Here is a 25,091-nt window from a genome sequence, read left to right on the forward strand (position 1 = left end):
AGAATCTGGATTTTGATGGGCTTTATTTGCCATGCTAACAACTTAAGACTGTTACTTGCAGGTGATCCATTGATGAACTTAAAGCAATTTAATGTCTCAATCAGTTTCTACTATATTCTGATTGTGGTTCAAGGTTGAATTGCTGGTGATGTAGTAATGGTGGTGGGAGCAGAAACATAGAAATCAGGAAACTGCTCTATGTAATTCAGGTGAGAACTGTCTCTCATCCCATAACCTACCATTATTCCTCTATATACAACCTCACAGCACCTGTCCTCTCAATCTTATGCTTTTTCTATTCTGGGTTTCAATTTGTTTGCCCTCTCTGCCATTATGTTAGTGACTGTTCTGACTCTTCCAATCTCTCTACCCAGCCATTTGCAAACCTTGTCTTAATAGATGACCCTATATTTCTTTCTTTTCTTTTTTTTTTTTTTTTGAGACACAGTTTCACTATGTCACCTTCAGTAGAGTGCTGTAGTGTCACAGCTCACAGCAACCTCAAACTCTTGGGCTTAAGCGATCCTCTTGCCTCAGCCTCCCAAGGAGCTGGGACTACAGGCGCCCACCACAACGCCCGGCTATTTTGTTGTTGTTGTTGTCGTCATTGTTTGGCAGGCCCAGCTGGGTTCAAACCTGCCAATCTTGGTGTACATGGCCAGTGCCCTAGCTGCTGAGCTACAGGCATCAAGCCACTACTGCATGTTTCATAGAGAAGTCAAGGTCATTCAGTAAGAACTGTCTCAATTTGACCCCTGAAGCTAACAAACCCAATTCCATGTGTGCAATCACTTCTTCCCTCTCACTTGTTTTAGCGGAAAGGGTGTCCCTTCTATCCAATGGTAATTCTTCTATCTGAGTTTTGAATCTTATGTCCTCTGCCTCCACAGGAATTTTTCTCCACTGAGCATCCTTTTATTTCCATTATCTTCCCCTTCTTTTTTTTCTACTGGGTCTTTCCCTTCAGCATACCAACAAGATTCAAGTCTAATCCTTTCTTGGCTCCATATCCTGCTATACATATGTGTCTCTCCTTTCATTTACTTCCAATTTCATGAAATGATACTGATCCTTTCTAAGCTGACTTCTCAGCTGGGGTGATGTTGACATTTGGGTCCAGATAATTCTTTGTAGCAGGGTATTCTGTGCACTGTAGTATGTTCAGTGGCATCTATGGTCTTTAACCACTAGATATCAGTAGCATTTCACCAGTTGTGAAACCCAAAAATATCTCCAGATTTTGTCAACCCCTGCAGGTTAAAATCACCTCTACTTGAGAACCTTTGTTCTAAACTATGTAAGGCAGTTATTGAAAATGCTCTTGTTTACTGATCTTATTGTCAAACTAATAGACATTTCAGACCCCTGATCACCCACTTTACTTTTGAAACTCTTTTTCTTTTACCTTGCTACTTGTATCTCTTGTTTTGTTTTCTGAAACTTCTTTTCATTCTTCAACTCTGAAAATTTTAAACTTCTCCAGGTATTTCTCTCCTCTCACTTATACTCTGGGTTACCTCACCAAAATTATTGCTTTAGCTCTCATAAATAAGTCAGTGAGTCCAAATCTCTCTCTTTATCCCAAATCACTTCCCTCAGCTCCAGATTCATATACCAAACAGCTAAATACAACAGCCTGCCGGAATCTCCACTTTGGGTAAATGTTAGACACCTCAAACTCAACTTTTCTGGAAAAGACAAGTCCCCTCTACTTTGGATAACTTGGAGCTATTGACTGGGACAGGAAAGATTAAGATGGGTGGGGTGTAAATACAACTGATTTATTTATTTTGGACATGATATCTTAGCGATAGCTATGTCCAAAAGAAATATAATACGAGTTACAAATACAATTTTGATTTTTAGTAGCCATATTAAGGTAAAAAGAAATGGGTGAAATTCATTTTAAGAATATATTTTATTTAACCCGGGGTTTCTCACCTGCACTATTAACATTTTGGGCCAGAGAACTTTTTGTTCTGGAGGGCTATCCTGTGCATACAGGTTGTTAGCAGAATCTCCTGCCTCTATGCACTAGATGCCAGTAGCCATGCCACTCCTCCCTGAGTTGTAAAAACCACCAGTATCTCCGGATATTGCTAAATCATCCTGGTTGAAAACCACTGATTTAACCCCATAAGCCTAAAATATTACTTCAACATAGAATAAATATTAAAAAGTATTGAGATTTTTCAGTAGTTTTCTGTATTGTAACTTTGAAATTGAATGTTATTTTTCATTTAAAGCACTTCTCAATTTGTGCTAGCCACATTTTAAGTGCACAACAGCCACATATAGCCAGTGACTACATTATTGAAGAGCACAGGCCAAAAGCGTTAGGAAAAAGGTTGGGGCTGGAAGTATAGGTTTGAAAAGTCATGCAGTAATAGCAGTAAAACCGTGGTAGCAGATAAGATGGTTTAGGCAAAAGTCTATACTTAGAATGACAAACAGAACTGAACAAAATCCTAGTCCAATGCTCTTTCAGTTTTTTCATACAATCTGCTACCTTTGTTTATTACTGTAATTTTAAGGTAATTTTCTTCACTGAATAATATGGAGAACAAGAGTGAACAAAAAGAATACTGAGAAAGATGAGTTGATGGCAAAGGGAGGGATGAACGTTCATTGAATACTTATTTGGTAAGAGAATTACATAAATTCTTTCATTTAATCTCAAAGTAACTTTTGAGGCAAATAATGTTATTCCAATTTATAAATTGAGATTTACAAGGGTCTAATAAACCAGACAGCTGTTAAGTGGCATCACCGGGCTTTTTAAAGGAAGCCTGATCAACTCAAAAGCCCATTCTCTCTCCCCTGCATCCTCTTAATGCATATAACGAAACATTTCCTATTTACTGATATTTTATAAAATCATTGACTTACGAAGGCTTTTGCGACTATACAGCCGGAGTTCCCAGGATGTCTATTACTTGTGATCTGATTCCGGAAGCAGATTCACCTTCACAATGAGCTGTGATCTTTAGGTCATTAGCGCGTATGATTGGGGTATCATTTGTTTTGAAAGACTAACCCATGATGTTCTTGTTCAAGTGTACCATAAATATAGTCAATAATTCTGTAGTTAGTCGTATTTAATTACGAAAAATTAACCAAGATGTAGTCGAGATTTTGCTTAAATACTGAATGCATAATCACCCTGGAAAATTAAATCATGAGCTTCGTGACACTGCTTGGTTTAGCAAACAGATAATACAAGTACAAAAGGGGAGGACCGCGGAAGAGGGGCGGGACAGTGAGATGGTAATCTGAGCAAGCGCGGAGACAAACAGATGTTAATGGAGGCGTGAAGGCTACCGAGCTCTCACTTTCCGAACTGTCGTAAAGCCCCCTAAGTGTCGTGCTGGATCAGTAGGGGAGGGATTGGTTAGGCGGCGGCGGCGGCGGCGGCGGCCGGAGAGCAGTAGCAGTGGCGGCGACGGTGGTGCGGTGTTCGGTCTGCGCAGCCTAGAAACGCCTGCAGCTTCTGAGGAGTTCCTGTGGTGCCAAATTAGGCATTCTGAACCCAAGCCGTGTTAGCTGGGTCGAGTCCAGACGCTTTCTCACGTACAGTTTTGGTGGCGGTGACAGACGCTGCTCTTGACTCTAGGGGCCTATTAGGCCGAGATCCGAGGCGCAGTTCTCTGGCTCTCGACGTATACTTTTCACCCTTTACATTTCCTGTCTTCCTTCCTGGGTCAGTGATTCTCGGACCCTGGGAAGAGGGTAGCTAATGATTAAGGTGAGGGGGACAGGGGGGAGGGGACCCATTGGAGGCCGCGCGTGCGCGCAACGGGGGAGGGGCCGGCCTGGAGGGGAGAAAGAGGAAGGGCTGCGGCCGCGGAAGGCTGGGGTCGGCACCGGCCGGTTATTGGTGGCTCCGCGGTGACTTAGGGTCTGAGTCTCCTCCGAAGATTTAATTGTGTTTGGGCAAAACATTCGTCTGCCGACACACCCACAGCCTAAGGTGAGAGTATGGGTGAGAAGATTTCTTTCCCTTTTTCGTATCTCCCTGGAGTCTTAGGATGGGGGCTGAGGACGGAGGCGTGGGAGTGCGATTTGACAATGGAGTGATGAAGGTAACCGGGCCGGGGGAGTTGGAGGGCTCTAAGTCAGCCCTGACGTTTAGGGAGTTGCCTTCTGTGATCAAGGAAACGTAGTCCGCGGAACTGCAGAAATACAGACGCATCAGATTTTGTGTGGAGTTGGCTTTTTGGTCATTAAAAAAGAAGCTTGATATTTTTATTATTGTTCTTAGGTAATTTGTCAGTCAGTGCTGTAGTGGAAATATCTGTTCTGTACTGCAGAAATATAGATTTGTTACAATAGTTTTTCAATAGGTTATAGTAGATATTTACAGATATTTCTTAACACCTAAGTTTTAACATTCAGACTATACCAGGAAGTATAGAATATTCCTTTAATTTGTTCATGTTTGTGGTGTGTGTTGACTTCATTGTATTGTCGTAAGCTTTCCTGTTTTTGATTTATGTGCGGTATGAATTTAGAACTCTTGAATGGTAAGATGCCAGATGACAGACTTTATTTTAGGAGTTTTTTTTTTTTTTTTTAAGCTTTTGAAGTTGGCTTATCTCAGGTTCAAAACCCGAATTATTTCATTTGGCATTTTATCTTCAATTTTTTATTGTAAGGACTTCTATAACCAAAAACAGACTGGAAGATAAACTAAGGTTCCATTTCCTTTACCATTTGTGTGTTAGTGTGTCTCTTTGCTTAAAATGCTAGAATGAGATTTTGAGATTACTGTACATAGAAGTTCTGTAATGCTGGTTTGACTTAGCTTTGTTAGGGTGAAGAGCTACATTTGAATAGTTTGTTACTAAATGTTTTTAGTAAACATTTCCCTGTGATTATACACAATATTGTTTTTCAAACTAGACAGTATTTGGTTACATTTGTGAGATACAACAGATAGGATAAGAAGGAAGCTGTTTTACTCTGTAAAGAATCTTAAATTGGTGGGGGGGGGGCGTTTAACCTTGAATTATTTTACTATTGTCATTCTCTTGCCGTGTAACCTGTGGCAAATTTACTTTATCATCTCTCTCCTCTCATTTGTCACCTAAGATTCACAGCAGTATCCTAAGAATTGGTGAGGGTGTTCGGAAATTGGTTTGAATGGTATTGCAGGAAAAAAATAGAATCTCCTTGTTCATCATGGGTATTATATCGTGTGTGGATCTTTCACTTTTCCTTTTGTTTGGTGTGTCTTGGTCATTTGTTTTTTAGTTATTTCCCTAGAAATAGATTTGGTTTTGAGGAAAAGTATAACCAAATAATTTCATTTATGTGAAAAGTGCATTACAAGCTTAATGAATTTCACTACAGCATTGCATTTCCACAAATAATTGAGAGAGAACTATGCTGATGTTTAAAATAAGAGAACAGCAACTTGTATAAAGCTAAGCAATAGGCATGTAGCAGATACTCCCAAATATTTATTTTATTTTAAAATTTAAAATGTGAAATAAAAACCTCATCGAATCTAATTGGTTAGATTTTTAGGTCATCGTTGTCGTTGTCATCGTTGTCTTCTTTTTTCTTCTGTTAAAGGGAGGTTTCTGTATTGTGCTTTACTTAAGTTATGATTATATATGCCCTTCTTTTTACTTTTTCTCCCCCATGGAGTAAGACTTGAGTAGGAAAAAAAAGTGACTAAAAATGATGGTAATTAAAATATGTTGTAACTTGACATTAAAATTCTGTGGGTGACATTATCTTATGAAAGAGTATGGGGCTAGAGAAAGGAGATGTGGATTTTAGATCTAGCTTTGCTTGCTATACACCTAGATCTGTGAGTTTATTTATTTGTTTATTTTTTTTGAGACAGTCTCACTATGTTGCCCTAGGTAGAGTGTATGGCATTACCCATCACAGCAACCTCAAACTCTTGGGCTTAAGCGATTCTCTTGACTCAGCCTCCCGAGTAGCTGGGACTACAGGCACCTGCCACAACACCTGGCTATGTTGCAGTTGTTGTTGTTTGGCAGGTCCAGGCTGGGCTTGAACCCACCAGCTCCAGTATATGTGGCTGGTGCCCTAACCACTGAGCTACTGGTGCCAAGCCCTTTGAGTTTATTTTTAACACCTTGCTGGGCTTCAGATCTCTCTAAGCGAGAAGTGTAGGATAAATAACTCTGGTTTTAGGGCCTAAGTTTAATGGATTGTATTTTTAATAACTCTGGTTATTTTTAATAACTGGTTTTAGGGCCTAAGTTTAATGGATCGTATTTTTAATCAGGTTTTTGATATTCATTATTACATTATAGTTGAATATCCAGGAAGAAGTGCTATTTTGAGAGTATAAATGCCTTCATGATACATACACACACACACACACACACACACACACACACATTCTCTCTCTCTTGTAAAGCCTATGATGAAGCCATGTTTGTTATTCTAGGTCAGTGGTTCTCAACCTTCCTAATGCTGCGACCCTTTAATACAGTCCTCTAGCAACAAAAATAATTTTGTGGTTGGGGGTCACCACAACATGAGGAACTGTATTAAAGGGTCGCAGCATTAGGAAGGTTGACAACCAAGGTGCTAGGTAATATTGCCATTGTATTACAAGGTTTAATAGCTCTCAGATGGTACTAAAAATGAAACTTTTTATCATTGCTAGTAACACTTTTTAAATCATCCTGAATAGTTTGTTTTTATTTCAGAAACCTGTAATTGTTATTGAGTAAAAGTCCACAATTACATTTAGGTGTCTTACACCTCTGTTCTTTCTTTCCCATATCCCACAGATTCTTGGTTAACAGCTGGCCCAGGTTTCTACAGGTACTCAATTTATACCAAATTACAAATTATGAATGTTTAAAAATAAATAGCTGGATTTACATTTTAGAGGTACTGCATTATTTTTTAGTTACTTATTGAATGTCTCGTGTTCTAGATAGTTTTAGTGTTCTTCAATGAAGAAGGGACTCTGACTTCATGGGGCAGATATTTGGTTGGGGGGAACATAATAAGAATAGAATACTTTTAGGTAATATAAGTGCTGTGAAGAAAATAGGACCATATGATAGGCAATGAATGGAAGTGGGCTGCTTCTATGGATTGAGTGGTCAGGGAGGGTCTCTTTCTCGAGGTGATAATTTGTGATTTCAGTGAGTAGAAAAAATCAACCATATTGACAATCTGGAAAAAGAATGCTACAGAAAGCCAGAACAGTCAATACATTAGGTTGGGTTTGATTCTGGAGAATCTACAAGTGTAAATTAATTATTTGATTTGTCTGTTAGGCTTTTCATAATTACTGGTAAATGATGTAAACAGATTAAAATATTTAATGTGAGTCAACCAAATGTAATAATGTTAGCTTTGTTTAAATCCTGACTCAAACCAATTGTAGAAAAGCAATTTTTGAAACACTGGGAGAAAACTGAATGTGGAAGAATATTAGATGATATGGAGAAATTATTGTAATTTTGTTAGAGGTGATAATGACATTATTTTTATGTAAGAAAATGCCCCATTTCTTTAGAGATGGAGACTGAGGAATGAAGGAGAAAAATGGTATCTGTTTAAAAATACTTAAGTGTGAAAAAAGTGGTGTAGAGAAAATGACATTGATGAAACAAGTATGGTATAATCTTGACAATTGTTGGGTTGGGGTGATGGGTACATAGATATTAATTGTTCTCTGCTTTTATGGAGGCTTGAAAACGTTCATATTTGAAAATGTTTGTAAAAGTACCATATTTAAGTCTCTGCCCCTTTCTCCCTCTTCTCAAAAAAAAATTTTTTTTTGAGACAGTCTTATTATGTCACCCTCGGTAGAGTGCTGTGGTGTCACAGCTCACAGCAACCTCCAACTCTTGGGCTTAAGCGATTCTCTTGCCTCAGCGTCCTAGTAGCTGGGACTACTGGTGCCCGCCACAACACCTGGATATTTTTTGGTTGCAGTTGTCATTGTTCTTTAGCAGGCCTGGGCTGGGCTCGTACCCACCAACCCCAGTGTATGTGGCTGGCGCCCTACTCACTGTAGGGCACTGAGCCTTTTCTTCTTAATTTTGATAAAATGCCCACTCTTCCATTTCTAAACATTCAGCATTTATTCATCACATATGAGTGCTGTATTTCAGGCACTGTGTCTGTGCTTGAGTTACATTGAAGAGCAGAATCTTTTTTTTTTTTTTTTTTTGTAGAGACAGAGTCTCACTTTATGGCCCTCGGTAGAGTGCCGTGGCCTCACCCAGCTCACAGCAACCTCCAACTCCTGGGCTTAAGCGATTCTCTTGCCTCAGCCTCCCGAGTAGCTGGGACTACAGGCGCCCGCCACAACGCCCGGCTATTTTTTGGTTGCAGTTTGGCCGGGGCCGGGTTTGAACCCGCCACCCTCGGTATATGGGGCCGGCGCCCTACCGACTGAGCCACAGGCGCCGCCCTGAAGAGCAGAATCTTAAGGCTCACCTGTGAGAGGTTCATGATTTGCTAAGAGTTCCTCAGTGTGTACTGGGTTAGTGTGAAAATCATGGATTTCTGTGTTCTCCTGAGGGTATACAGGATCAGCATCTTAGTATTTATGTTATTGGATACTTAAAATATTTTTCCTGGGTGGCGCCTGTGGCTCAAGGAGCAGGGCACCGGTCCCATATGCCGGAGGTAGTAGGTTCAAACCCAGCCCCGGCCAAAAACAAAAACAAAAAAAAAAAAAAAATTTTTTTTTCCTTTTTCAGAGAATTGAAAATTTAAATAATTCTATATAGGACTGTGTGTCAGTGTGAATAATAGCTATTGTCACTTTCCTTATTCATACATTATTATATTTTGATACCCCAGTTGGTTTTTACTTAAATTTTTTATTTTGAAATAATTTCATACTTACAGGAAAGTTTTAAAAAATAGTACTGAGAGCTCCTGAATACCTGTTAATTTAGATTCATCATTTTTTTCTTTTTTTAAGAGATGTGATCTCTTTCTGTTGCCCAGACTGGAGTTGCAGCAGTGCGGTCATAGCTCACTGCAGTCTCAAACTCCTGGGCTCAAGTGATCCTTCTGACTAGCTGCAATGAGGGCTCAAGTGATCCTTCTGACTAGCTGCAATGAAAATGTATGCCACCATGCCCTGCTAATTTTTTTCAAGGTTTTTTTTTTTTTTTTTTTTTAAGAGACAAGGTCTCACTCTGTTGTCCAGGCTGATCTTGAACTTCTGACCTCAAGTGATCTTCCTGCTTCAACCTTCTGTGTTGGGATGATAGATGTGAGCCTCCATGCCTGGCAGATTCTCCAGTTTTTAGCATTTTGTCACATTTTCTTTTTCCTTTTCTCTTTGTGAATCATTTGAAAGTAAATTGCATACATTTTGCTCATTTGTCTCTAAATATTCCTACATATTGTGTTCTCTTGCACTATCACAGTACAGTACCAAATTCAGGAAATTTGCCATTGATAATACTGTCTATATACTTTAATCTACAGTTCGGTTCATTTTCCACTTTTGTCACTTTGTCCCAATAATAACTTTGTGTCTTTATAGCATTTTCCTCTTAGGATCTAGTCTAGATTACAAATTGCATGTAATTGTCATGTCTTTTTAGTCCCCTTCAATCTGGAACAGCATCTTAGCCTTTATCTTTCCTTGAATTAACATTTTTCAATAATTCACACCATGCATTGTATAGAATATTCCTTAATTTGGATTTGCCTGATGTTTTCTGATAATAAGATTCAGGTTATGCATCCCTAGCTAGGGATTTTGTATCCTTCTCAGGGTGTAATATAGAGGTGCATGTTATTGGTCTGCCTGTTGTAAATTTTCATTAACCTGTTTATGGTGGTGTTTGATTTCTCCACTGTGTAGTTACTATTTTTCCTCTTGCATTTAATAAGCAATCTATGGGGATAACTTTGAGATAGTACAGGTGCTCTCTTAATCACTGCCAACCCCAGCCCCATGTAACATCCAATGATGGGTTTTTGCGTATTCTGATCTTTACCCTGATAATTGCAAAATGGTTATTTTCTAACTTCTTCATCATCTTCACCCATAGTCGTTGTAAGGAAGAGGCACCCTTTCATCATCATGTACTCCCTATTTTTTTTTTTTCTTTTGCAGTTTTTGGCTGGGGCTGGGTTTGAACCCGCCATGTCTGGTATTTGGAGCCAGTGCCGTACTCCTTTGAGCCACAGGTTCTGCCCTTTTTTTTTTTTAAGAGACAGAGTCCAGAGTCTCACTTTATTGCCCTCAGTACAGTGTTGTGGCATCACAGCTCATAGCAACCTCCAACTCCTGGGCTTCGGCGATTCTCTTGCCTCAGCCTCCCGAGTAGCTGGGACTACAGGTGCCCACCACAACACCCGGCTATTTTTGGGTTGCAGTTGTCATTGTTGTTTAGCAGATCTGGGCCGGACTGGAATCCGCCAGCTTTGGTGTATGTGGCCGAAGCCCTACTCACTGAACTTTAGGCACTGAGCCATTTATTACTAATTTTTTTTTTTTTTGAGACAGTTACTCTGTTGACCAGGCTAGAGTGCTATAGTGTCATCCTAGCTCACAGCAACCTCAAACTCCTGGGTTCTAGCAGTCCTTCTGCCTCAACCTCCCAAGTAGCTGAGACTATAGGCATCTACCACATGCCTGATAATTTTTTTTTATTTTTAGTAGAGATGGGGTTTTGCTTTTGCTGAGACTAGTCTTGAACTCCTGAGCTCAAGGGATCCTTCTGCCTCAGCCTCCCAGTATGCTAGGATTAAAGGTATGAGCTACTGTGTCAGCCTATTTATTTATTTTTTTAAAATTAACTTATTATAAGTGTTTTTCCAAGCAAAATTTTGAACTATTTTTGTTTTTGAACCAATTCATATCTATCTATACATAGTTTCAAAACAGTGATTTTCTGTTCCACTCTTCCTAATCCCTTAGTTTTACTGCCTAAACAGAAACATTTTATTTCTTTTTTCTTTTTTGAGACAAAGTCTCACTGTGTTGCCCAGGCTAGAGTGTGGTGGAGTCAGCCTAGTTTACAGCAGCCTCTGGGGTAGCTGGGACTATAGATGCTTGTCCTAAGGCCTGGCTAATTTTTGCTGTTTTTTAGAGATAGGGTCTGGCTCTTGCTAAAGCTAGTCTTGAACTTCTAAACTCAAGTGGTCCTCTTGCCTCAGCCTCCCAGAGTTGCTCGGATTATAGGCAGGAGCCACCACCCCTAGCCAGAAACATTTTATTTCTTGGAAATTATTTTTCCGGTGTACACTTTTGCATATTATTATATTTGTACTTATGTGCTTATATGACTACTTATTTTTCATGTCAGTTTACATCTCATTTTTTGAAAAGTTAATTTTTTTGAGGAAAAATAATACGTGTAAAGTGTACCAAATTACAATGTACAGAGGATGTATAGGAGAAAGTAAGTCTTGCTAGTCTTGTTTTCATACTACCCAATTCTTTTCCCTAAAAATATATCTCCTGTTACTCTTTTACATGTATTTCCAGTGGTTCTCAAAATGTGGTGTGTGGATTCTTGAGGGAATCTTCAAGTGTTTCAGGAATTTTGCCAGGTTGAAACTATTTTGTAATAATACTAAGTTCTCATTTGCTGTGTGATTAATGTCAAGGTCAGTTGCTTTGATGATGCAAACGTTGTGCGTAAAACTGCTTGCCTTGCAGCATAAATCAAGATAGCAGGAAAACTACACTAATAATCATTATATTCTTATCATTATACATTTACAATAAAAAAACAGTTTTACTTAAAAATGTCTTTTATGAAGCAGTAAAAATTGTTTTCTTTTTTTCCCCAAAAATTGTTAATTTTATTAATCTGGACTCTTGAATACAACTTTTTAATATTTCATGTGACAAAATAGGAGGGATGTTATATGGCACTTCTGCTGCGTACCAAAGTATGATACTTGTCTTGAGAAGATAACTTATGTGATTTAGTTGTAAGCTAAACTAGCAAAGTACTTTTTTCGTGGAACACTATTTTTACTTGAAAGAATGGCAGGCTGTAGTTATGTGAACTTCAGTATTTGCACATATTTTCTCAAAAATAAATGAAGTGAGCCTGTCACTTCAAGGAAAACAACTGACTAGAATTTATTGCCAAGATAAAATCCAGACTTCCAAGCAAAAATTAGAATTTTGGGTAACTTAAATCTGCCACTATGAGCTTGGCAGCTTCTCAGGACTTCTCCGAGGAGATCGGTAATGTTATTAACAAATATGATTTTTTTTTAACTTTTATATAATGAAATGTGTCAGTGTTTGGAAAATGCCTACAACTTGGTGAAGCAATATTTTTCAGATGACCAATATATGATATTACAAAATCATGCATGGGTAAAAGATCTATGTATAGTGAAAGAGTAATATATTTTTGCTGGAATGGTATGAAGGTTCATTATTAAGGGCTTCAATTCACATTGTAATTAATTTCTATAAAACAACTCTTGTCAAGTTTTGGGGTAGTATCAGAGGAAAGTATATCTATAGTATCAAAGAGGTAGTATATCTATACTTAGCTGAAAGGGTTATTAAAAATACCATTCCTTTTTTAACTACATTATTTGTATAAAGCTAGATTTTCTTATAATTTAACCAAAATAACATACCAGAATAGAATGAATACAGAAGCAGATGTGAGAATTCAGTTTTTGTCTTTTAAGCCAGACATTAAAGAGATGTGCAAAAATGTATAGCAGTACAACTCTCTCTCCTTGACTTTTTAAAAAATATATTAATTTGGGCGGCGCCTGTGGCTCAGTGAGTGGGGCGCCGGCCCCATATGCCGAGGGTGGCCGGTTCAAACACAGCCCCGGCCAAACTGCAACAAAAAAATAGCCGGGCGTTGTGGCGGGCGCCTGTAGTCCCAGCTGCTTGGGAGGCTGAGGCAAGAGAATCGCTTAAGCCCAAGAGTTAGAGGTTGCTGTGAGCTGTGTCAGGCCACGGCACTCTGCCCAAGGGCAGTGCAGTGAGACTCTGTCTCTACAAAAAAAAAAAAAATATATATATATATATATTAATTTTACTTGTGTTAGTATATAGTGAGTTTATTGCTGTTTTAAGCTAATATATTTTAAGGCATTTATCAGTTTTGCTTTCTAATATGGTTAAGTATCAACAAATATAAGCCACAGAATAAAAGCTTTTTGGGGTCCTTAATTTTCAAGACTGTAAAGGGCTTCAAAAGCCAAAAAGTTAAAGAACTGCTGCTCCAGCGAATTCACCAATTTTAAGCATTATCTTTTGACTACTTATAGTGATTGAGTCCTCACTTCTCCCTTCATCCTTTCTTTCTAGAGCTAGGGTATTACTTTTGATTATTTTAAATAATAGTTCAACAAATGTTTAGTGAATGCCAACTGTGTGTTCTGAGCTTGTAGGTGCATAGTAATAATCAAAACAAAGTCTCTGTTTTGGTGGGGAAACAAACATGTAAGTTTTATAGATGGCAACTGTGGCAATAGTTGAGCTGGAAAAAAGAAGAGATAGGGAGTGTTGTTAACTTTTTGTTTTTGTTTTTCTGCATTTCCACAAACATTTTTAATGCTGGTATTAGCTTTTATTTTATTTATTTTATTTTTATTTTTTGCAGAGACACAGTCTCACTTTATCACCCTTGGTAGAGAGTGTCGTTGCATCACACAGCTCACAGCAACCTCCAACTGCTAGGTTTTTTAGGTGATTCTCTTGCCTCAGCCTCCCAAGTAGCTGAGACTACAGGCACCTACCACAATGCCCAGCTATTTTTTTGATGTTGTTGCAGTTTGGCAGGGGCCGGGTTTGAACCTGCCACCCTCGGTATATGGGGCTGGCACCCTACCCACTGAGCCACAGGAGCCACCCCAGCTTTTATTTTTTAATGTATGCAGTTTATTTCCTTTCTTTTCTTTTTTCCAGTATTAGCTTTTAAAATATAAAGTAGTCAAGGAAGTTCTCAAGGATAAGTAAACATTTGAGCACAGACCTAAAGGAAGTGAGTGTGTAAGCCTTGTGGATATCTGGGGGATATTCACGGGCAGGTTGAATAAAAGCAGCATGTTAACCTGCTCCAGAAAAGCCAAGAGGCCATTGGGGCTGGAGTTGGGTAGGAGAGGAGGAGAATGGTAGTTTGTGAGAACAAATGTAGCAAGGGCTCATGTTTTTATTTCAGTTCTAGGAAATAGGTATTGTTATGTGACCTTTGATAACTTAACTATTTTTCTTCTTTGTAGTATTTTCTGGAGTTCCTGTCAAAACTAAATTTTAGTTGCTGTCCCTTCTTTACCTGCTATTAATTAGATCCTATTTTTTGTTGTTGTTGGGAATTTTTAAAAATTTCTTTTACTGTCAATTTAGTGGGGATTGGAGGGAGGTTTGCGATAAATACATGTGTATAACCTAAAATGTGAGCTTTTGCTTTTGATAAGCATGACAGTTTTATCAGAAACAAGTTGTATTACTGATACGGAACTGAGCTCTCTTTCAGTGGTAAAATGTTAAGCTAAATGATAAAAATCTTTATTCTTAGTGGTAAAATCATATTTAAATATGTGAGCAAGTACAATTTTTACATATTACATAAGCCTAAGTCTACTTAAATAACTGTGCTCTTTAAAACAAATAACTTATTTTTTGTTAAGTGTGGAAAATTGTGATATCAGATTTTTATATCAGAACGCCTTCGGAACATGATTTATTATCATGGGATTTGGTTATATTTTCTTGAGTCCATGTTTCCGTAAAGAGGTAACTATAGTAAAAACTTATTTATTGGGTACAGTGAACACTTCTGGTGATGGGCACACTAAAAGCCTCAACTTAAGTGGTATATAAGGTATTGAGGTAACAAAAACATTTATACCTCCTTAATATTTTGAAAGTAAAAAAAAAAAAAAAAAGAGTACATACAATAGCCCTGCTTTATCCACAGGGGATAACATTTCAAGACCCTCAGTGGATTTCTGAAACTGCAGCATATATATTATGTTTTTTTTCTATCCATACATACCTGTGATAAAGTTTTAATTTATAAATTAGGCATAGTAAGAAATTAATGACAATAACTGATGGTAAGAAAGAACAATTATAACCATGTACATAATAAAAGTTAAGTGAATATGGTGTCTCTCTCTCTCACATTTGTCTTATTTTATTGTTCTCACCCACGTAATGATGTGAGATAATACAGTGCCTGCATGATGAGATTGAAGTGAGGTGAAGCATGTGGACGTTGGAATTTAAGAATTTAGGATTTTGGCTTGGCGCCTGTAGCTTAGCCACTAGAGTGACAGCCACATACACTGGAGCTGGTGGGTTTGAACCCAGCCTGGCCCTGCCAAACAACAATGACAACTACAACATAAAAATAGCAGGGCTTTGGGGCGCCTATAGTCCCAGCTACTTGGGAGGCTGAGACAAGAGAATCGCTTAAGCCCAAGAGTTTGAGGTTGCTGTGAGCTGTGATGCCACAGCACTACCGAGGGTGACATAGTGAGTGATTGTCTCAAACCCCCCCCCCAAATAAAAAAAGAATGTAGGATTTTGGTCTCATCTTCAAGAGGAATTTGATGTTCACTTCAATTAGTTTAAAGGAGCTTGAGGTGGGTGTATCTAGAGGACTAAAGGAAGGCCTCCAATAAAAGCAAGGGAGGAGAATTCAGAGGTAGGAAGCTTGTGGACACTTTTGCTTGGGTGATTTCTTTTTTTTTTTTTGAGACAGAGCCTCAAGCTGTCGCCCTGGGTAGAGTACAGTGGCATCACAGCTCACAGCAACCTCCAACTCCTGGGCTCAGGTGATTGTCCTGCCTGTGCCTCCCAAGTAGCTGGGATTACAGGCGCCTGCCACAACGCCCGGGTATATATATATATATACTTTTTTTTGGTTGCAGCTGTCTTTGTTGTTTGGCAGGCCCGGGCTGGATTTGAACCCGCAAGCTCAGGTGTATATGGCTGGCGCCTTAGCCGCTTGAGCCACAGGCGCCAAGCCGCTTGGATGATTTCTAAAAGCTAATTGACTCTTCAACTTTAAAAACAGTAAACACCATGATATGCATATGTTATCTTGTTTTATATATTTATGGCAACCCTTTGAGGTAAATATTTCCATTTTTCAGCTGAGGAAATTTAGGCACAGAATAATTAGTTACTTGCTAAAGAATTGCAGCAAAGATGGGATTGCAGGGATTTAAATTATTAGGTTCTCTTTCTGAGGAACGAAACTCAAATTCAGGAATTCTCTGTTCTATATTACCTTCTAAGGAAAACAAGGTGTATTTTTATTTCCAGTGGGCACAGTCATTGTCAAAGAAGAGGGAAGGATTGGTGATTTTGGTGATCGTCTTTGAGCGGTAGGATTGGGGGGTGCTTAATTTCTCTGCTGTTTCTTTATGTTCCAGATTGTCTATAGTGAACTTATTTTTTTTTTTTTTTTTGTAGAGACAGAATCTCACTTTATGACCCTCGGTAGAGTGCCGTGGCATCACACAGCTCACAGCAACCTCCAACTCCTGGGCTTAAGTGATTCTCTTTGCCTCAGCCTCCCGAGTAGCTGGGACTACAGGCGCCCGCCACAACGCCCAGCTATTTTTTGGTTGCAGTTCAGCTGGGGCCGGGTTTGAACCCGCCACCCTCGGTATATGGGGCCGGCGCCTTACTGACTGAGCCACAGGCGCCACCTTATTTTTAAAAATCAATTAAATTGATACATGATTTATATACAATATGCGTCATACTTGTTTCTGAGACAGAGTCTCACTCTGTTAGCTAAGAGGGAATCTCACTCTGTTAACTGGGATAGAGTGCCCCGGCATCAGCACAGTTCACAGCAACCTCAAACTCATGCGATCCTCCTGCCTCAGCCTCCCAAGTAGCTGGGACTACAGGTGCCTGTTACAACGCCTGGATGATTATTCTATTTTTCAGTAAGGACAGAGTCTCACTGTTGCTCAGGCTGGTTTTGAACTCCTGAGCTCAAGTACTCCTACCACCTCAGCCTCCCAGAGTGCTAGGATTACAAGTGTGAGCCACTGTGCCCAGCCTGGTATTATCTATGTTTTGACTTTTCTGCTATGAGAAGCAGCTTTTTAAAAGCATTTTCAAGTGTTTTTAAAAAGTTAGAAAGTTTTAGAAGGAATGTATACTTATTTCAGGGGCAAGCAAGTAAAACAAAGTTGTTATATTCTTTTAGCCCAAGGAAAAATGACGTCTGTTTGGATGCAAAAAGAAAAGGTGTTGGAAAACTGCCATGGATAAAGGTATATTTGAGAAATTCTATTAACAGGAATTGCCGATTTTCTCAAGTGTGTTCCTCTCCCTCATCATCATCACTATCATGATTATCATCCTCAATAATACTAATATTAGTATTATTTTGCCATAACTACTGTTATTCCTAGCCTTCCATCTCTTGTAATACTTGCTTTTTTTTCATTGAAGTTACTGATAACTGATTTATAGACTGTCAGGATAGGTACTGGATGAAGGGAGTTGGAGTTTCTTTTTCTTTAGCTAGAGTTTGGTTCCAGTTAATGGAAATTGGAACTTTAAATTGTATTTCTGCTTTGAAACTTTATTAAACATTTTAGAAAATGAGTGGAATGGAGCTAGGGAAGAGTTTATTACTGAATTCTCTTTTGCAAAACCTGATTTGAAGTAGCAACTGCAGTTTTAAAAGTTTTGGTCTGCACAGCAGAGTTTGTTCATGTCACAGCAGTTGAAGGAAGAGCCAGTGTTATTCACAAGATTTTCTAAACTTTCTGATGTCTTATTTTAAAATTCTGTAGTTTCAGCTTTAAGTTTTAGGATTCATACCTGCTAGGGACCAAACTTAAATCTTCTCTTTTTATGTTTGGTCTTGCTTTATAATTTTGTCAAAATAAAAATAAATAAAATGTTACAAATGAAAGTCACCTAATGTTTTCCTTGCCATTGGAAGTATCTCTTTGAGTATTAGCATATTGGAGATATTTTCTGTGCTGTATTTTGTATATTTCTGAATTTTGTTTATTCTTTTGCCATTTAAAAAATTTATATAACATTTGATTATATGATTGAATTTTTTATGTATTTTCAATAAAAATTGAGATAATATTTGTTGATTACAGTTGGCCTTAATCTGGTGGAACAGCTAAAACTTCTCTTGCCTGCATCACTGCCAGAGCAGCTCCGTGATTTCTATTTAGATACTGCCATTTCTTGTCATGTCTTAGCATCGTTTGAAGCGAATGTTCTCTGCCTGCTGTCACCCAGTGTGTCCTTCATGGTTTGACTTGAATGTCACTTTCTCTGTGAAACCATCACAGGCCTTAATTGCATCCTTTTTGTGTTCCCACAGAGTGTTTTTATTTATAGCATATTTATAACCTTCAGTATTTTGGTCAATTATATTTTAAACTTCTGTCATCCTAAATTGTGAGCTACTTGAAAGGACCATTTATCTTCTTATCTTTCTGCCCACAGATACAGCATATAAGTTTATGTAGTTATTCTGTAATTATTTGAATAATCGAGCACATACTATGTCAGTCAGAATTTTTCATCTTGACTTTTTAGCGCACCCTAATTTTATTCCATCCTACTTATTTGAAACAGTATTTCCTACTTCTCACAAGGATTGCGCTCATTGCTTCAGTGAAATTGTTCCTTCAGAGAGCCCTATGTAATCCACAATAATTTTTTTTTTTTTTTGAGACAGAGTCTCATTATGTCGCCCTTGGTAGAGTGCTGTGGCATCACAGCTCACAGCAACCTCAATCTCTTGGGCTTAAGCGATTCTCTTGCCTCAGCCTCCCAAGTAACTGGAACTACAGGCGCCTGTCACAATGCCTGGCCATTTTTTAGTTGTCATTGTTGTTTGGCAGACCCAGGCCAGGTTTGAACCCACCAGCTCTGGTGTATGTGGCTGGCACCCTAGCTGCTGAGCTACAAGCGCCGTAGAGTGCTGTGGCATCACAGCTCACAGCAACCTCAATCTCTTGGGCTTAAGCGATTCTCTTGCCTCAGCCTCCCAAGTAACTGGAACTACAGGCGCCTGTCACAATGCCTGGCCATTTTTTAGTTGTCATTGTTGTTTGGCAGACCCAGGCCAGGTTTGAACCCACCAGCTCTGGTGTATGTGGCTGGCACCCTAGCTGCTGAGCTACAAGCGCCGAGCATTTTTGTTTTTTTTTAATTTGATCTCTTCTTTAGTATCATTCAGCATTTGTAACAATGCTTTATCACTAGAAAAGGACCTGTTTTATATTATTGACAGAACAATAGTTAAAAGTGTTAAATGTTTCCATGTCTTGGAAAGATTCATTTCAATTCAAGTTGGGGGAGGAGTAATGAGGGAGAAGAGAGAGGGGGTTGGGATGCTCTCACTGAATGGGCACAGGGCTTGGTACATCTTTCGTGTGTGGGACATAGCCACAAGAGGGACTCTACCTAACAGAATCAAATATTTTGACCTGTTTGTACCCTCACATTAACCTGAAATATATTTACTTAAAAAAAAAAAAAGTTGGCTCAGCGCCTGTAGCTCAGTGGTTAGGGCACTGGCCACATATACTGGGGCTGGTGGATTCGAACTCGGTGGGGCCTGCTAATCAACAATGACAACTACAACAAAAAAATAGCTGGGCATTGTGGTGGGTGCTTGTAGTCCCAGCTACTTGGGAGGCTGAGGCAAGAGAATCACTTAAGCCCAAGAGTTTGAGGTTGCTGTGAGCTGTGGTGCCATAGTAATCTACTGAGGGTGACATAGTGAGACTGTCTCAAAAAAAAAATAAAAAATGTTAAGACTGGGTACTGTAGCTCACAGCTGTAATCCCAGCACCCTAGGAGGCTGAGGTGGGTGGATCACCTGAGTTCCAGAGTTCGAGACCAGCCTGATCCCATCTCTAAAATATACCTGCACTTTGTGGCAGACGCCTGTAATCCCAGCTACTTGGGAGGCTGAGGTAAGAGGATTTCTTGAGCCTAGGAGTCTGAGGTTGCTGTGAGCTATGACGCTATGGCCCTCTACTGCGGGTGACAAAGTGAGACTCTCCAAAAAAAAAAAAAAATGCTGCTGCGTAAAGATTTAAGACCTTATTTGGCAATATGGCCTCATTCTACACTACCTCTTTAAAATTGTTAAATTTTAAAACCTTTAAAAGTAGATCTTTCCAAATACAGAAATATTAATCATCTTTCAGTTGGCTTCTATCACTTTAAAAAAGAACTCTTCAGTTCACTGAGTTCCAATTTTCAAGAAAACCTAGAGGCCGCTTAAAGTTCAATTTTGGAAACTGAAGTTTAACAGAAATCTCTAAAAGTTGTAAGTTTAAAGCTTTGAAAGTTGGCAGATTGATTACTTGAAGTATCAGAATAAAAGATTGTAGAGGTTTGTTTTCCTCGTACATTAGCTTTTGAGCTCTTTTCAGTTAGCTCAACAATAATTATTATACTTCTAATGATGAAAGATTTTGTGATATTGTTTGATGATAAATTGTTACTTCTCAAGCATATAAAGATAACTTCAGGTCAGGCGAGGTGGCTCACGCCAGTAATCCTAGCACTTGGGAGGCTGAAGCGAGTGGATTGCCTGACCTCACGAGTTTGAGACTAGCCTGAGCCAAAGCGAGACCTTGTCTCTAAAAATAGCTGGGCGTTGTGGCAGGTGCCTATAGTCCCAGCTACTTGGGAGGCTCAGGCAAGAGGATTGCTTAAGCCCAAGAGTTTGAGGTTGCTATGAGCTAAGATGCTGTGGCACTCTACCCAGAATGACCAAGTGAGATTCTGTCTCAAAAAAAAAAGGTAACTTCAAAAACAATGTGTCTAGACCTGTGGATTAATATTAATAATTAAAAATCAGTTCTCAAATTTAATAAGTCCATTCAGCTTTGCCAATGATTGTATACCATCACTTAGTTTCTGCCCTATTCTGTTTTTAAGCTGTCCAGGATTGATGGTCATTTCTGGTCACTAAGGAGAAATTTTATGCCTAGTCAAGACTCCCATAAAAATCATGCTAGCATATATTTGATTTGTACAGCAACCTGCTGTTAGCAGGTTTTGTCCTATTCTAGTGGAAAAATAAAATATATTTTGTTTTTATAACTTTTTTATTTCTTTAGAAAAATCCTTGTCATTTGATTTAAAAATTGGTAAATGTTGCTTTTTAGAAAATATAAACCACATAGAAATTTGTAAGGTAAAGGGTGAAAGCCCCCAACCCAGTGTTATAAATTTCTACCTTATAGTTTAATTTTATTACGTACCCTGGAGAAGCCTGCACCCTACGGTCAATCCCAGACTATTAACTGCGTATTTTTCTGTTTTTCCTATGTATAAAATAAGAGTTGTTTTACAAAATAGAATCATATAATAGTCTTATTTGTAGTCTGCATAAAGAAAATGATCTTTTCTTTCCATATAAGTTTTTACAGATCATATCTCATTTTAAAAGGTTGTATAACAGTTAGTTTGTGGAAAACATTTTCTTTAATAAAAAAAGAAAAATTTGAGTTCACATTTTCCCTTTTGCTTTTATCTTCCTCAGTTGTACATGTAACTCTGTATAGTTTTCATTCTTTTTTTTTGGTGTTTTAAATCAAGTTTTAATTATTTTAAAGTTCCAGTGAACAAGATAATGAAAAACTAAATGCAAATAATATGAATTTGAGTTAATCCTTAGGTTTATTTATTCAAACCATTTGAAAAAAATATAGCATTTTTGAACTGACATGTCCATGGTGGTAGTATTTATGTTTTATAGTTTTAAATAAGTTTGGCTTTCTAGGGTGGCGCCTGTGGCTCACTGGGTAGGGCGCTGGCCCCATATACTGAGGGTGGCAGGTTCAAACCCAGCCTTGGCCAATCTGCAACAACAACTAAAAAAAATAGCCGGGCGCCTATAGTCCCAGCTACTTGGGAGACTGAGTCAAGAGAATTGCCTAAGCCGAGGAGTTGGAGGTTGCTTTGAACTGTGACACACCATGGCACTCTACCAAGGTTGATAAAGTGAGACTCTGTCTCTAAAAAAAAAGAAAAGTATAACTTTCTTCTAATTTGTGACATCCAATTTGGGAGTTTTTGCTCACCCAGAAGTGAGATCTTTCTCTAGTTATTAGGATTATCTTTAATAGGCTGTTGTACAGTTTTGCATATAGGTCTTAGACATTTCCTGTTAAGCTTAATACTTTGGAATAAATATATATTTGGAATATTTTTTTTTTTTTGCCAGGGCTGGGTTTGAACCTGCCACCTCCACTAGTATATGGGGCCAGCGCCCTACTCCTTTGAGCCACAGGCACCACCCTTTTTTTTTCTTTCTTTCTTTTTTATTGTTAAATCATAGCTGTGTACATTAGTGCAATCAAGGGGTACAATGTGCTAGTTTCATACACAATCTGAAATATTCTCATCAAACTGTTCAACGTAGCCTTCATGGCATTTTCTTAGTTATTGTATGTAGACATTTGTATTCTGCCTTTAGTAAGTTTCGCCTGTACCCATTCTAAGATGCACCATAGGTGTGGTCCCACATAACAAAATCCCAAAACCAGAGATGTTGGCGTGGATGTGGAGGAAAGGGCACACTTCTACACTGCTGGTGGGAATGCACACTAATACGTTCCTTCTGGAAGGATGTTTGGAGAATACTTAGGGACCTAAAAAGTAGACCTGCTATTCGATCCTATAATTCCTTTACTAGGTATATACCCAGAAGACCAAAAATCACAATATAACAAAGACATCTGTGCCAGAATTTTTATTGCAGCCCAATTCACAATTGCTAAGTCATGGAAGAAGCCCAAGTGCCCATCGACCCACGAATGTACTAGCAAATTGTGGTACATGTATACCATGGAATATTATGCAGCCTTAAAGAAAGATGGAGACTTTACCTCTTTCATGTTTACATGAATGGAGCTGGAACATATTCTTCTTAGCATAGTATTTCAGGAATGGAAGAAAAAGTATCCAATGTACTTAGCCCTACTATGAAGCTAATTTATAGCTTTCACATGAAGGCTATAACCCACCTATAGCACAAGACTATGGGGAAAGGACTAAGGAAGGGGAAGGGAGGGGGGAGGTTAGGGTGGATGGAGGGTAATGAGTGGGGCCGCCCTTTTTTTTAAGAGACAGAGTTTCACTTTGTTGCCCTCAGTAGAGTGCCATAGTGTCACAGCCCAGCTCTTGCGCTTAGGCGATTCTCTTGCCTCAGCCTCCCGAGTAACTGGGACTACAGGCACCTGCCACAACGCTCAGCTATTTTTGTGTTGTAGTTTGGCCGGGGCCGGGTTGGAACCCGCCACCCTCCATATATGGGCCGGCTCCCTACTCACTGAGCCACAGGTGCTGCCCTATTTGGAATTTTTGTTGCTTTGGGTAATAGGATCTTTTTTCCATTGCATTTTTAAACATGTTATTACTGGATTTATTCATGGATATTTAACACTTTTTATTTATAGGAAAATATACCTAGTAGCCTGAACTGAGTCCTAATGGGGTTTTTGGTTTAATTCTCTTAGATTTTATTGGTAGGATGTATTTTTCATACATTAACTAATTAGCAGTATCTTTCTATTTCCTATTTCATGTTTCAATATAAATTTTGGAGTTTAGGGTTCCCTACCAGAAATGTTATACATTTGTGCAGTGTATCCTATGATTTGTCCTCTTACTGTCCTAAACAGAAGAAATTGACTTCCTGATAGATGCTGTTCCATCTTGCTGGGGTAGCTATACTCTTCATTTTGCTGCTGGCCAGAATAGCACAGTCATGGCTAGAGCTGTGACATACCAGACTCTACCCAGTTTATAGTGACAAGATACTTGAGTAGATTGATGTACATTATGTTTTTCTTTGATGACTAATACTTAAGTATTTTAGAATACTCAAGACAAATGAGAGAATCATTAAGTTATTTATTAAGAGAAATAAAAACTTATGGCTTGGCGCCCATAGTACAGTGGTTATGGTGTTAGCCTCATACACCTAGGCTGGCAGGTTCGAACCCAGCACAGGCCAGATAAACAACTATGACAACTGCAACAAACAAATAGCCGCGTGTTGTGGTGGGCACCTGAAGTCCCAGCTACTTGGGAGACTGAGGCAAGAGAATTTGCTTTAGCCCAAGGGTTTGAGGTTGTTGTGAGCTGCGGCGCTACAGCACTCTACTGAGGGTGGCAAAGTGCGACTTTGTCTCAAAGAAAAAAAAAGAGAGAGAGAGAAATAAAAACTTATTATTTGAATTTAATTTATGTCTTTTCCAAAAGCAGAATGTTTACTATTAAAATTTAGGGGGCTGAAACATCCAACTCCCCAAACTCTAATCCTCCATAGTAATATCTGTAGAATTATTGGCTGTCATAGATTTTGTGCTGAAGAAATTTAGTCCTTGATTTCTATACTTTAAAGTTCTGTTGAAGCAGTTGATTTTATGTTGTTCTCGACCTCAAAGATTTCATTTATTTTTAGCTATAAGAGAAGGTCTTAAATGTTACATGTCACACACACACACACACACACACACACACACACTTGCCCATTTAGGAAAGTAATAATAACAGCCATTATACTGTGTGCTTTGTTGTGTACTCTTATTTAACTCACATGGCAATTTTATGAGGTAGGTGGTATTATCCCAATTTTATAGACTAGAAATAGTATTAGAGGGGTGGCGCCTGTGGCTCAAAAGGGTAGGGCGCCAGTACCATATGCTGGAGGTGGCGGGTTCAAGCCCGGCCACACGCACACACACACACACAAAAATAGTAATAGAGAATTTAAGTAGTCTCCCCAAGATTGCATAATTAGGGGCAGAGTCATAACTGGAACTCAGATCTTTATAGTACCAAAGTGAATGACACTTACGTTTCCTTATTTACACCTTTTTCTCAGTGATACCACTGGATGGATAATCACTATCATACTGTTTATCACTCAGTATCCATTGAATGTTTCATTTTCCATAATGTTTTCCCATGATTCTTAAATTTGCTATAGATATATGGTTATTGCAATGCTGCCTTTATTTTCTCTAGCTTAGAATATTTTGAAAATATTTTATAAGGCTTCTTAGCCTTGAAATCTTCTTGGTGATTTTGTTAATCAGCTAGTTTTCTACTTTAAATCTCTTTAGATAAAGTTTGTACTCAT

General features: G+C 38.6%; 1 protein-coding gene across 5 annotated transcripts in view; it reads left to right on the forward strand.

Annotated features, from left to right (window-relative positions):
• The first annotated feature begins 3,315 nt into the window (after positions 1-3,315).
• RNF111 (ring finger protein 111) overlaps positions 3,316-25,091 on the forward strand; it is a 92,634-nt gene continuing 70,858 nt past the window's right edge. Inside the window, exon 1 of one of the 5 annotated variants that reach the window (XM_053594018.1) lies at positions 3,316-3,745. The gene's annotated coding sequence lies outside the window, so the exon portion shown is untranslated. Of the gene's footprint in view, positions 3,746-3,827; positions 3,971-25,091 lie in introns of those variants that run through there. The other 4 variants (XM_053594022.1, XM_053594020.1, XM_053594021.1 and 1 more) reach the window with 4 other exon arrangements.

This window comes from Nycticebus coucang, chromosome 6, assembly GCF_027406575.1.
Source record: "Nycticebus coucang isolate mNycCou1 chromosome 6, mNycCou1.pri, whole genome shotgun sequence".
Classification (NCBI taxonomy): Eukaryota; Metazoa; Chordata; class Mammalia; order Primates; family Lorisidae; genus Nycticebus; species Nycticebus coucang.